The 13,479-nt window shown below is 43.7% G+C and overlaps 1 protein-coding gene across 1 annotated transcript in view; it reads left to right on the top strand.

The window, feature by feature from the left end:
• Positions 1–13,479, top strand: part of EMB2421 (FAD/NAD(P)-binding oxidoreductase family protein) — a 120,917-nt gene that overhangs the window by 94,722 nt on the left and 12,716 nt on the right. The gene's annotated exons all lie outside the window — the stretch shown is intronic.

A 13,479-nucleotide genomic window follows, 5' to 3' on the forward strand; every position in this document is an offset into this window, starting at 1 on the left:
TGCCTGTTGAGCAAGGTGCTCCTGCTGCCTCTTCTGCCAGAAAGTGCTAACTCTGGTTTGCTTATATATTAACTTAGCAAAATTGCCCTACCTACTTTCCAACAAAAGTCACTTAAAATAATAAGTGAAAAATATCCAAAAATAGGGAAAATAGGTTTAATGCATTGGAAAATTCCCCTGATGAATTCTGATGGGAATGCTTATGATCATGCTGTGTGCAACCGGAGGATATGCATCTAATCTAAGTGAGTGGTCATGCACGGTCTGCGAACAGACTCACAAAAGTGCGAGATCACTTCCTATTCTAGACTGACTGAACCTTGGTCGTGCTGTAGCTTGTCCACGGACACATACGGTTGGATGTGTCACGTGACAGGTAATGTGCCTGATGATGGGGAGCCCGATGAGCAACCCGAAGTGGAGGAAAACGAGGAGATCCTTGTTCCTGAACAGATTTTGGCACATAAGGACACAAAGAATAAGGGTAAAGTAAGAAGGCGGTTCTTGGTTAAATTCAAGAATTATCCTGCATTGGATGCGAAGTGGATGGAGGAGGAGGACCTAGCAGATACTCCTCAGATTGTGAAACTTTACCTTGAAGCTTTTGGTTTAGCATGGTCTATTCCAAATGGAACAGAATTCAGCTTGGCCGCAGATCTGGTGCAGTGGGATGCATAAGAGGGGAGTTACTCCGCTCCTTGTCAACAGATGCCTTGATTTTTAGAATACTAGAGTCACTGATGTCTCTTTGAGCTTCAGGGATACTGAGAACTGACAGTATTTAGCTGTATAAGTTTATGAAATGGAATTCTTGAATATGAAACTGATTTGTTCTTGACTTGTTTTTAAGTGCAAGAACTGATAGACGAAATGACTGCAGCATTTTGGTCCAATTGATCTCGAATAGACATGGTTGCAATAGGGGTTAGTCAATCGGGCATCTATGAGATTTCTCAATGGATCTAGATGCGATTGCTAGCTACATTGCCAATAAATCATGGTCTAAGATCCGAATGAATATTGAATGTCATGTGATGTCCTGTGATGTCGTGTGATGTGACTGTCGATTGGTACATGTGCTAGATGTGTGTTCCTAGTACGTAGGTACTAACAGTTAGTGTCTGCTAAGACGGTTTATGGCCTCTGTTTGTTTTGCAGGCGTAATCGAGGGCGATTGCAATGCTTTCAAGAGGGGGGTATGTCACAAACTGGTGACGTGGCGTGCCAGTACACATCCACACACCCCCTGTAGGAAACCCTAAAAGGTGATGTGGCTGGCTGGCTACAGAAATGACACAGGGCAGGCTTTACGGATGTCAACGCAGAACGTGGCGCAAATTGCGGAATTCCATACTGTTGACGTGGCAGCGCTGTACGACAACTTTTTGGCAGCTTTTGTGCGGCAGTTTTTGGCAGCCTTTGCTTTATTTGCTCCATGCAATGGGGAGAGAGAGAGAAAGCCTCTTTGCTTTGTTCTTATTAAGTGAGATAGAGAGAGGAAAATCTTCTGCTTTATTTTTTAGAAAGCTTTTGATTTTCAGTTTTTGGGGGCTCTGCTTTTGGCATCCCATGTAACCTTTAAATAATTGGGTTGGCTTCTCACAACTCAGAGCATCTGGACGTAGAGTCTGAGTATGAGCGCTTGCCCGCACTCTTGTACTTTGAACACATATTAATACAAAAACAAATACCGAAAGGGGCGTCAGTCTTTGGCGCCAATATCTCGAGGCACGGAACTCCGCCGGGCCAATGTCGAAAAAATTGTAAACTGTGAACTTGAAGTGGTTATTTGGTGCTGTCGTGGTGGATTCTTGACTTGGAATGTCCAAGTCTGTTACAGCTGGAGCAAAACTCCTATGGCGATGTTGCTCGTGTCCTTCCATACCTCAAAGGGATCACCCCAAGAGGCTAGGATGAGACATGGAGCTAAAGTCATTGCAATCTTGAGAAATTCGAAAGCCTCGACGACTGCCTCGATCAAGACAACAATGACAGCGAGCCGTTACCCCTTTGAAAGCATGAATCATTAGTATGACAATGCGTGGAAAATACTTTATATGCGAACTGTATGTCTAACAAAAACCTAAAACTGAGTGCTCATCATATGCTATTTTGGGCAAATCCCAATCATGAAGCTGCTCTACCTTTGCGAGATCTAGCGAGACGTCGTCTGTAGAGATGGTATAGCCCAGATAAGTAACCGTAGTTAGAGAAAAGTCCGACTCCTTAGTTGCAATGTACAACTCACACTCATCTAAACGAGCTAAAATCTTCTCTACATCCCGCTCATGTTGTTCCCACCATGTTGAGAAAATGAGAATGTCATCAAGGAAAATGAACACACATATACCAATCATGTCATCAAACAACCTACCATGAGATGATTGAAAGTACCCATGGCACCTGTCAATCCAAAAGGCATATCAACATACTCTCAGTGCCCTTGCTCAGTCTCGAAGGTAGTCTTGTAGATATCACCCTTGAGTACCCTTACTTGATGGCACCCTCTTGAGATCGACTTTACTGATAACCTTAGTCCCATTGAGCCTATGGAGGATATACTCAATGTGAGGCATAGGAAACTTGTTCTTGATAAGTCATCTTGTTGAGTGCCATGTAATCTACACACAAACGAGAAGACGCATCTTACTTGCGGACAAACAAAATAGGAGCAACAATTAGGTCGTATGAATCCCTTGGTCACTAGCTCAGTTAGCTGCCACTCTAACTCTTTTTCTTGAGATTTGTTGAAGCACTAGGGAGCCTTGGTGACGGGGGGTTGCGCTCCTTCCATGACTTCAATGCGACGATCCTCCGGACGCTCGAGAGGGAGATGTGGTGGGAGATCATCGTGCAAGAATAGATGCTTATACTTCTTAAACAAACCCGAGTATTGTTCTCTAGTCTTGATGTTAGGTGCAGTGGAATGAATGTTTGCGCTTTGCTCAAGATGAGTGCTCCGAACTGTGCTCAAGGTTTCTTTTGTTCTTATGGAAGGTAGAGCCTTTCGTTCTTAATGAGAGAATGCTATGATCACAAACAAAGTGAATGGACACTGTGCGTGCAAGTGTATGAGACTGAGAGAAAGAGAGAAGAGAGATACGACACCAGAGACGTTGTAAACCCTCCTCCGAAGGCCCCACTCTCGTCGGCGAGAGTGGTCTACTATTGATTGCACAAAGTGGTACAATAATGATGCATGGAACTGATGCAACTTGGGACTATGTCGGTGACGACGACGGAGATGACGACGATGACCTAAAGGCCGAATTTTGCAATCTTCTAACTGCTTCCAAAAACGCTATGGGCTGAAATCTGCGACTAGTCCAAAAACGCTGATTTTGGGGCTGTTTTCTGATGGTCTTTGTCGCTGAAAATCTGCAGTTTAATGGCTGAAAACGGAGGTCTTTGTGGGGCTGAATCTGCTACTTCTTCATGGGCTGAATCGGCTACCTTTAGGTGAATATTGGCGGTCTTAATCTGCTGCTGAAATCCAAAAGCACCAATGGAGCTGATGACCAAAAATGCTAGCAGTGGTTGATCCTTGCAAAAACACTAGGTCGCTGGTGAGGGAAGGGGCTATGGCGATGGTTCTTCTAGCTTGGAGGGGAAACCACCAAGGTCTTGATGAGAAGTTGCCTGCTGAGCTTGGCTCCTGTTGCCTCTTCTGCCAAATAGTGCTAACTCTAGTTTCCTTATATACAAACTTAGCAAAATTGCCCTACCTACTTTTGTTGGAAAGTCACTTAAATTAATAAGTGAAAAATGCCAAAAATAGGTAAAATAGGCTAAATGCACTGGAAAATTCCCTTGATGAAATCTGATGGGAATACTGATGATCATGCTGTGTGCAACCAAAGGATATGCATCTACTCTAAGTGACTGGGCATGCACGGTCTACGAATAGACTCACAAAAAGTGCCAGATCACTTCTAATCTAGACTGACTGGACCGATTGAACCCTTTTCGTGTTGTAGCTTGTCCACGGACACACAGGGTTGGATGTGTCACGTGACACTTGAGGTCTTGAGCCATTGGAGTGGCATAAATGAACGCCATTTGAGCTTCTCGATGTAGCTCACAGGCTTAGTTTGCACATGAGAGATTAGAGGCAAAGAATCGATGCCTTGCTCACCGCGAATGACCACAAGAGAGGCACCCTCTTGAGAGAGAGTGAGCGTACTATCTTTTCAAGTAACTAGTGGATCAAGCTCATGAAACCACTTAATCTGCCATCATCGTTGCAGGAATTGTTTTGTCCAAGCAAGTATCAACCATGCAAGAGCTTATGGACTATGCCGCGGTCAGCTACAAAATAACGAAAGGAAAGCTCGAGTTTACGACAAAAGAAACTCCGGCAAGCAATCATAATTCTCGGCAAAGGCCTCTTCTGACGCAACGTCAACGAGAAATTCATTTACAAGAAGGCTGATGTTTTGAATGTTTTCAAACCAGGCATACCTTCAATACATGTCCTCAAAGAGCCTCGATGTCTTCAAAGCAACCTTCCGCTCCAGCCACCTCCAGCTAAGAGAGCTACACTGTAGGGACCTCGCATCTATGGTGAGTGGCGGCGAGGAGCTGCCATGGTGGCTTGGGGACGTAAGCAGAACGAGAGTGTGCGAGCAGAGAAGGGATAAGATGAATGACACAAGCAAAACAACACGCTATATTATTTTTATTCAAAAGCCTTTTACATATATATGACCACTTTGTCCATGCACACTCCACTAGAACTAGAGGTATATTTGCATACTTCAAGAGAGGGTTCCCACATGGGTTTGACACCAGAATGGACTAGGGCTTGGAAACCCCAACCCCCCCCCCCCCCTCCATAAACCACCGACAATGGACTTGGTATATACCATGGCAGAGTTCAATCACCTGAAACTATGAGTAGAAGCACACACCCTCCCCCCCCCCCCCCCCCCCCCCCCCCCCCCCCCCCTTCCCCCTCCCTTGACAACAACATAGGTGTGTGTGTGCATTTTCAGACAACAATCAGAGTGAGACGTCAAGAACTTGACCAAACAAAAATGGAAGGTCTTACCACTTATGTGGCAGTGTCTATAACCCGTACAAAATTTTGGCCTGACAATAGCTGACAACAGACAAAACCATAACAGACCTATGACAACATAAAGAAATGACAAAACATGACTTTTGGCTAGGACAATTAGACTGAAGAACAGCTGAAGAATACTGCAAGAAGACCCAAAACAAGTTGAAAGAGACCAATCCGAACTTGCTTCCCTTGAAGTGTATCAATCTAGATGCGGATCCGTCGAACTTGTCGACTTTCGATGCCATGTCACTTGACCCAAACACGACTTGATGTCGAACTCGTATTGTGTTTACCGGTTTACCAGCGTAAAGCAACTTTTAAATGCTTGTCAAAATATTGCCAGAAGACCCAAAACAAGTTGAAAGAGACCAATCCGAACTTGTTTCCCTTGAAGTGTATCAATCTAGATGCGGATCTGCTGAACTTGTGGACTTTCGATGCCATGTCACTTGACCCAATCACGACTTGATGTCAGACTCGTATTGTGTTTACCAGTTGCTTTACCACCGTAAAGCAACTTCCAAATGCTTGTCAAAAATTGCCAACAAGGTCATCAATGGATGCTGCAAATATTGCTTGTCCCTGCGATCGTCCTTGTCGTTTAGCCTTGGCCTGCTTACACTGCAGTTGCTAAAATCTGCCGGCTTCACAAGCTTGACCGATAGTAAGAGGTGTGAAGACCCTCTAGCCATGGTTCAAAGAAGATGGCCAAAGACCAAAATGAAAAGGGGTTAAAGTTTAATGGCGTGTAAAAAGGATAAACAAGACGTGCGATGGCAAGCTTTGCAGATAGCGCTGACGATGGTTTTGCTTCAGAGCAGCGAGCAAAGGCCGAATTGGGAGACACTGTAGTGTCGAAAGTTGTAGCTTAGGCCATGACGAATTTGCTGATGGTGGCTATGCCCAAAACCATGCAGGTCCATTAAGCTTCTGTCTCCCCGGCAAGCGGCCGCTCCCGCGAAGCTTTTTGAGCACAGGCCCTCGAGGCTCTGATAAAAGTTGTAGGGACCTTGCAGCTATGGTGGGTGACGGCGAGGAGCTGCCATGGTTGCTTGAGGACGTGCAAAAAGTAGAACAAGAGAGTGCGCGAGCCAGAAAGGGAGAGGATGAACGACACAAGCAAAACAACACACTATATTATTTTTATTCAAAAGCCTTTTACATATATATGAACACTTTGGCCGTGCTCATTCCACTAGAACGGGACGTATATTTGCATGCTTCAAGACAGTGTTCCCACATTGGTTTGACACCAGACTGGACTAGGGCTTGGAAACATGCCTGATATTTGTGGCATAAACCTGGAGAGTTCAAATGAATTGTGCAGAGTGTATGGCAAAATCAATGGGTTGAAAGCCCTGATTTCTTCGATCCAGGAGCTAGCGAAAATTTCATCCATCTAGAATTTTTGAAGCAGATGGATTTTGATTACGATCTCAGAAATTTGTTTTGGATCGGCAGCTGCGACGAGGCTATGGGCTGATCTGCTAATGTCGATGTCGAGGGTGCTGATGATGACGATGGAAATGGGCTGAAATCTGGGAATGCTGGCTGATCTGGGCTGAATCTGCAAATTGTAGAAGACGTTGGCTGAACTACTGTTTTATATTGGAAACTGCTAATGCTAGGGCTGATCTGGAAACTGCGGGGCTGACATGGTGCTTTGGGCTGATGCTGGCAAAAACGTCATGGTATTGGGGATGATGGTGAAAAACGCCAGTGAAATTGGGATGCTGATTGGCTGGCTGCCCATAGGGTGCTGGTGGTACTACGACCTGATGATTTAAGGTAATCCGAAGGGTCTCCTATATAGGGATTTATTGCTGGATCAAGCAGTCCTGAAGAAAGCCGCATGACTTGCAATAAAAAGGCTAATATTTCACTTATTGATAGGTTGATGAACTACTAATAAGAGGTGCTTTGTATGCAGTAACTACCTAGGCTTGATACTAATGGTTCCGTATGGGAACACTCCCCAGTGTCTACACCTAGCAGACACTGGCTTTGCTCATGTGCAATCAGAACTACTCTAAAGTGCCTGGACATGCACGTCTTGCGTACAGGCTCACAAGGGTGCCTAGGCTTTCCGAAACCCTACCAGTAGGAGTTAGCTTGTCCACATGCACATAAGGTTAAATGTGCATGTGACAAGATTCTAATTTCAAAAGCTATCCATTGATATATAATAGGCAGTTTATTTTACATATAAAACATGAAAATGGGGTTTGTAAAGTGCTGTCAAAGGATTGTCCAAGCCACCAATTTTTGGTATCACCATTACATGCTTTTGTCCTTATAGTGCTTAGCCCATTCCATCTCTTGTTTAGTAGACATGGACGTCTGCCGAAACTTCCTCTTTAGTAAAAACCACCTTGTTTCTTGCTTCTGTTCTTTGGTCTTTGGTTACTCCCTGGTACTGGTCTTCTTGGTTCCAAAAGTCAATGCATACTGATCCTGTGTATATGTCATCATACCTTGGATGCTAAAAGCCTTTTGTTGGAGACAAAACCGTTCAATTCAAGAGGAAGGCCACAACAATTCTCCATGGGCTCATCCAAAGCGACCAATCTGAAAGAAGCAACTGGTAAATAAGCATCCCATTACTTTTGACTTTTAAGTCTTCAAGGAATCCCCTTCCCCAAACTTCAAGTGATTCTATGCAGACAAGATGTCAACCTTTAAGGCTTGTGTCAAGCATAATGAAGCGCTTAAACTCTAGCCAAGCGTTTGGATGCTGACCTTGAATCAACAAAGTAGACCATGACCATCCTCCAAGAAAGAAGAGGCCTTTCTCTTTTTCGATGCTCCTTTAGAGAAAGGTGCGCCAAACTGGTAAATGAAAGCACAAGCTTTCAACACATCCCTTCTACCATGGTAAGTGTCAACTTTTACACTTTGGCATCCTATGTAGTCCTTTTGATCCTCCATAGGAGTCAGCCAGGCATAAGGAGTGGTTGGAATTAGGGTTGCAGAGAAACACACTCTCATTTGTGTGCCTTGAGCTTCCTTCGTCTTCTCCAAGCTGTGTGTGTTTCTCTACAACCCTAATTCCAACAATTGGTATTAGAGCGCATTGGCAGTTGCAACCCTAATTCCAACAATTGGTTTTAGAGCAGGTGCCATCCTCCCGAGCTTAGTCGCCAGCAGCTCGAGCACACGTCTGCTCACTTTCTCCGATTTCTGTGAGCTTTGGCGAGCGTTCGCAGGTCGACAAAAATTTTGGGACAGCCTGTAGAGCTAAGTCTGCTCAGATTTCTAATTCAGGCTCATTTCTGCCTCCGTTTCCACTACAGGCATGTCTGCACAGGCAATTTCGTCATTTTGTGCAGAATTTCTGCCAGTGTCATTTTTTGCATGACAGGTGCCTTACAGTCTTCTACGGTTTGTGCTATATAGCACGTGTTGTTCTCGCTTCGTTTCTCCTCTTTTTAGACAGTTTTCACATGAGGTGTAGCATTTATCATGGCTGACAACAACAGAGATATGTTCAAGATATTTGTTGCTGAGGACAGGTTGGATGGGGACAATTACCCTATGTTGGCTTATATGATGCAACATGTTCTTGTGTCAAAGGGCGTCTGGAATATTGTGCAAGGCATTGATGTACGTCTTGGTTCTGAGGATGTAGACGATGTTAAGGATGTTGCAAGTCTTCTTGCAAGGATTGCTGCTATTAGAGTTGTTTTGCCTACGGTAGAACAAGCTCGTTGGGATGTAAAGGATGCGCAGGCTCATGCGTTGATTCCATTGTCTGTGAAGCGCACAATTACTCTCACATTCGTTCAACGAAATCTGCAAAACAGGCTTGGGATATTCTAGCAGGTCTTTATGCAAGCGCAATGAGGCTAAAATTGCTTTGTTGCGTAAAGAGCTGGAATCGAAGATTATGCATGAGAAAGATGATATGGACACTTTTGTTGCTGGTGTCAAGGATATCAATGAGCAACTTATTTCTACAAGTGAAGTCATTTCAGACAGTTCCCTTGTGCAAACTGTTCTTGATGCCTTACTAGATTCTTACCAGACTTTTGCTAGTACTTAGGAGACTTATGACCCAAGGAAATCCTGAAGTTGTCAAGTTTGATGCATTATGCACATTGCTGTTGCAAGAGTCACTTTCCAGAAAAAACAGGACTAGGCAGCGTGCAGTTGAACAGGCTTTTATTGCTTCTCAAAGAAGGGTGGTAACAGCAATGCAACCACTTTTTATGGTTCTGCTGCGAGTGGCAAAACTTCTGTTCCTAATGCTTCTGTTGGTAGCAATTCGTATGGAAATTCTGGTGATAAGGGCAAAAAGAAGATGCGTTGCCATTATTGTAAAGCTAATGATCACTTGATCAAGCAGTGTCCTAAGTTGAAGGCCAAAGAGGCTAAGAAGAAAGAGGGTGGTTCCACTGCAAATGCTGGTTCCACTACAAATGCAGTCGTTGTTGAGTCTTCTGTGAAAGGAGATTGTGATGCTGATGTTGATGTAGAATGGGCTTTTAGTGCAGAGTGCACTTACAATCCAGCTGTCCATGATGCATGCATGTCAGCTGTTGCAGATTCACATGTGTGGTATTATGACAGTGGTGTACAAAGCACATTACCTCACATCGTGAATTGTTCACCTCTCTCAAGTCTGTCCCTCATGGGAATTCAGTCACTTGTGTCAACAATGCCTCTTATCATGTTCAGGGAGTTGGAAAGATTGTGCTTACTGCCGCAAATGGCAGTTCTTTCACACTTGTTGATGCACTTTATGTACCTGGGATCAAGAGGAATCTTTTGTCTGTATCTGGACTTGCTAGACTTGGACTTGTAGTCAAATTTGTGGATGACAGATGTACAGTTGATGATCTCAATTTTGGTGATGAAATTGTTGTATCTCGCCTTTTGTGGTGTGGGTTGTATAAGCTCACTTTGTATGACAAGTGTGGACAAATTTTGCAAATGCAGCTGCAGATTCAAGGGCTGTTTCAAATGCAAAACTGTGGCATGTACGTTTTGGGCATCTGAATTTTGCTAGTTTGCTGCGTTTGCAGCAATCTGATATGGTTGCTTCTTTACCGTCTCTTGAAGCACCTGTCAAACATGTTTGTGAAGGCTGTATTTTGGGTAAAATGTAGCGTTCTAAGTTTCCAAAGGATGGTTCAGTTAGGGCCACATACAGGTTGCAGCTTGTGCATAGTGATGTTTGTGGGTCCATGCAAACCCCGTCCTTGGGCAATTACCTGTACTTCGTGACTTTCATTGATGATTACTCCGGGCATGCATGGGTATTTCCGCTTAAAGAGAAGTCCGAAGCTTTTATGTGCTTTAAACAATTTTTGGCTATGGCTGAAAATGTCTCAAAATATACTATGGGCACCCTCCGTTCCGATCGAGGAGGGGAGTATATGTCTCATGAATTTAATGCATTTCTTGCTAGTCGTGGAATAAAACACCAATGAGAGTGCCTTATACGCCTCAGCAAAATGGTGTAGCTGAGAGGAAAAACAAGTCACTTACGGAAACGGCACGATGTATGGTCAAAAGTCAAGCTTTGCCGCATTCTTTTTGGCTGGAGGCCATTATGTGTGCCACTTATGCACTTAACAGGTGTCCTACGAAAGCTTTGCAGTCTATTACTCCATATGAAGCATGGCATGATAGAAAGCCTTCTATTGAGCACATGCGTGTTTTTGGCTGTTTGGCATATGCTTTGGTGCCACAAACACAATGTAGAAAATTGGATGATAAAGCTGTCAAACGTATTTTTGTTGGTTATAGTGCTAAAAGCAAAGTTTACAGGTTGTATCATCCGCAAACAAAGCGTATTCTGGTTTCACGGGATGTAGTGCTTGCGAAAGATTCTATTAAGCCCTTGCTGTCATGTACTAGAGAGAGTAATGTAAGCTCATAGGACATTTATGACACTTTGTTGTCTTTTTTAGTGGTGGAAGTTCGAATGTAAATTCCAATGAGGCAAATGTACAGCCTATGGGGGTTTCCGAAAATGTTACAGATCAACCTATTACTGATCCATATGTACATGATGTACTTGATGAGGAAGGGCTGAAAATGAGCAGGCTAGAGGTATGCCAAAATGGTTGGTGCGTACATTGCGTGACAGTAAATTGGATGCACCTTTGTCTAGTCGTACTTTTCAGGCTCTCGCCATGCATCTTATGCATTAGATTGTTATGCTTTGGTTGTGTCTAGCTTACATAATGTCGAGGAACCTCTCTTTTGATGAAGTACAGAATTCAGAAAATTGGATGGCTGCCATGCAATTAGAATATGATGCACTTATAGAAAATGAGACATGGACTTTATGTGATTTGCCTCCTAGCAAAAAGGCCATTGGTACGAAGTGGGTTTACAAGTTGAAACACAAGCCGGATGGTGAGATCGATCGCCATAAGGCTTGACTTGTTGCAAAGGGTTATGCACAACAAAAATGCATAGATTATGAAGAGAATTTTGCTCTCACTTGTCGTGTGACTACTGTTCGTTTTCTATGTGCATTGGCAGCTCATGCTAATTGGGATGTACATCAATGAGACATTGTTACTGCTTTCTTGAATGGTGACATATTTGAGGAAGTTTATGTAACGCAGCCTCACGGTTTTGTCAAGAAAGGACAAGAGGACAAAGTGTGCAAATGTAAGAAGGCTTTGTATGGGTTGAAGCAATCTCCTTGTGCTTGGTATGAGAAAGCTGACACTCATTTGGTTAAACGAGGCTTTCGTAATAGTCCAACAGAAACCACATTGTATGTAAAGCGTGAGGGTGATGTACTTCTCATTGTGGTTCTTTATGTAGATGATTTGCTGATCACTGGACCAAATGAGAGACATATTGTTGAATTTAAGGCTCATTTGAATGCTACTTTCAAGATGAAAGATTTGAGGCTGTTGCATCATTATTTGGGCATACAGTTTAAGCAGTGTGATGGTGGTATTGCCTTGTGTCAGAAAAGTTACATAGAAACATTGCTATGTAAGTTTGGACTTGAGGATTGCAAACCTATTGCCACTCCCATGGAAACAGGTTTGAAGTTGAGTTTACATGATGCTGGCGATCCTGCTGATGTCACTCTTTACCAAACTGCTGTTGGTTGCCTCATTTATGTATGCAACACGAGGCCAGATATTCAGTTTGCAGTCTCACAGGTCAACAGATTTATGCATAGCCCAGGGTCTAAGCATTGGCAGGCTGTCAAGAGGATTTTCCGCTACCTTAGTGACACTTTACATCTTGGCTTGTTTTATCCCAAGGGGTATCCCAAGGGGGGATCATTGCCGGCAGACTTACATGCTTTTTCGGACTCAGATTGGGTTGGTTGTTTCGACACGCGAGTGTCCACAAGTGGTTTTTGTTTCATGCTTGCCAATTCATGTATATCATGGTTGAGCAAGAAGCAACCTACTGTGGCCACTTCTAGTTGTGAGGTTGAGTATAGGGCAGTCTTCACAGCTACGGTTGAGTGTGTATGGCTCAGATGCCTTATGGCTGATTTGAGCGTTGGACAAGTTGCGAGGAACCTAGTTTTTCATGTTCGCACAAGGCACATTGAGGTGCATTACCACTATGTCAGGGAGAGGCTCCAGCAGGAGAGATCAGCTTGGCTTATGTGCCAACACAAGACAACCTTGCAGATCTTTTCACAAAGGCATTGTCTCATGAGAAGCTCGAAGCTTTCCGCAAAGCTTTGGGCTTACTCCCCTTTGTGGACTGATCATGTCCTCGGGGCATGGCACTTCCCTTTACTTATGTGCCAGCTCTCGTTCACCGCATCACTCCAGGGGGGATTTGTTACCATATACATGTGGTAATGATGTGTGTGAACACACTAGGACCACTGGGGCATTTTTTCCCTCTTTAGGAGGTTTTTTCCCCCGTGCATTATATATATGCCCATCACTCTAGGGCTATCTATCTTTCCATTGCACACTAAGTAACACACTCTCATTTGTGTGCCTTGAGCTTCCTTCGTCTTCTCCAAGCTGTGTGCGTTTCTTTGCAACCCTAATTCCAACAATTGGTATCAGATCGCATTGGCAGTTGCAACCCTAATTCCAACAGAGAAACTTACTACTACTGGAAATTTTCATTCCATAATCACCCCAAATAAAGGGAAAAGTTGAGAGATAAGAACCACATCGGAACAAATTTTTCCTTTCATCAATTTGACCTCACAAAACTGAAAAATTTGGGACTATCCTAGCAGCCGGCTGTATCAGCAACATTGAGGATATGCCTGTTTTTTCAACTTTGGATGTTATTTAGTGAGTTTCTCACTATTTGTGTGTGTTGGGGGATGATAGTAGAAGCCTTGCTTTCAAGGAATTTTATCGTCTTTTGCTGGAGGAGATTGGGCCATTTATTAAGGATCATGGACTTCTTTGGTCAATGATCCTTGGACGTCTTCCTCGGAGCTACCGCTATAT

Source organism: Adiantum capillus-veneris, chromosome 20 (genome assembly GCF_014529385.1).
Source record: "Adiantum capillus-veneris isolate H3 chromosome 20, ASM1452938v2, whole genome shotgun sequence".
Taxonomy (NCBI): domain Eukaryota; kingdom Viridiplantae; phylum Streptophyta; class Polypodiopsida; order Polypodiales; family Pteridaceae; genus Adiantum; species Adiantum capillus-veneris.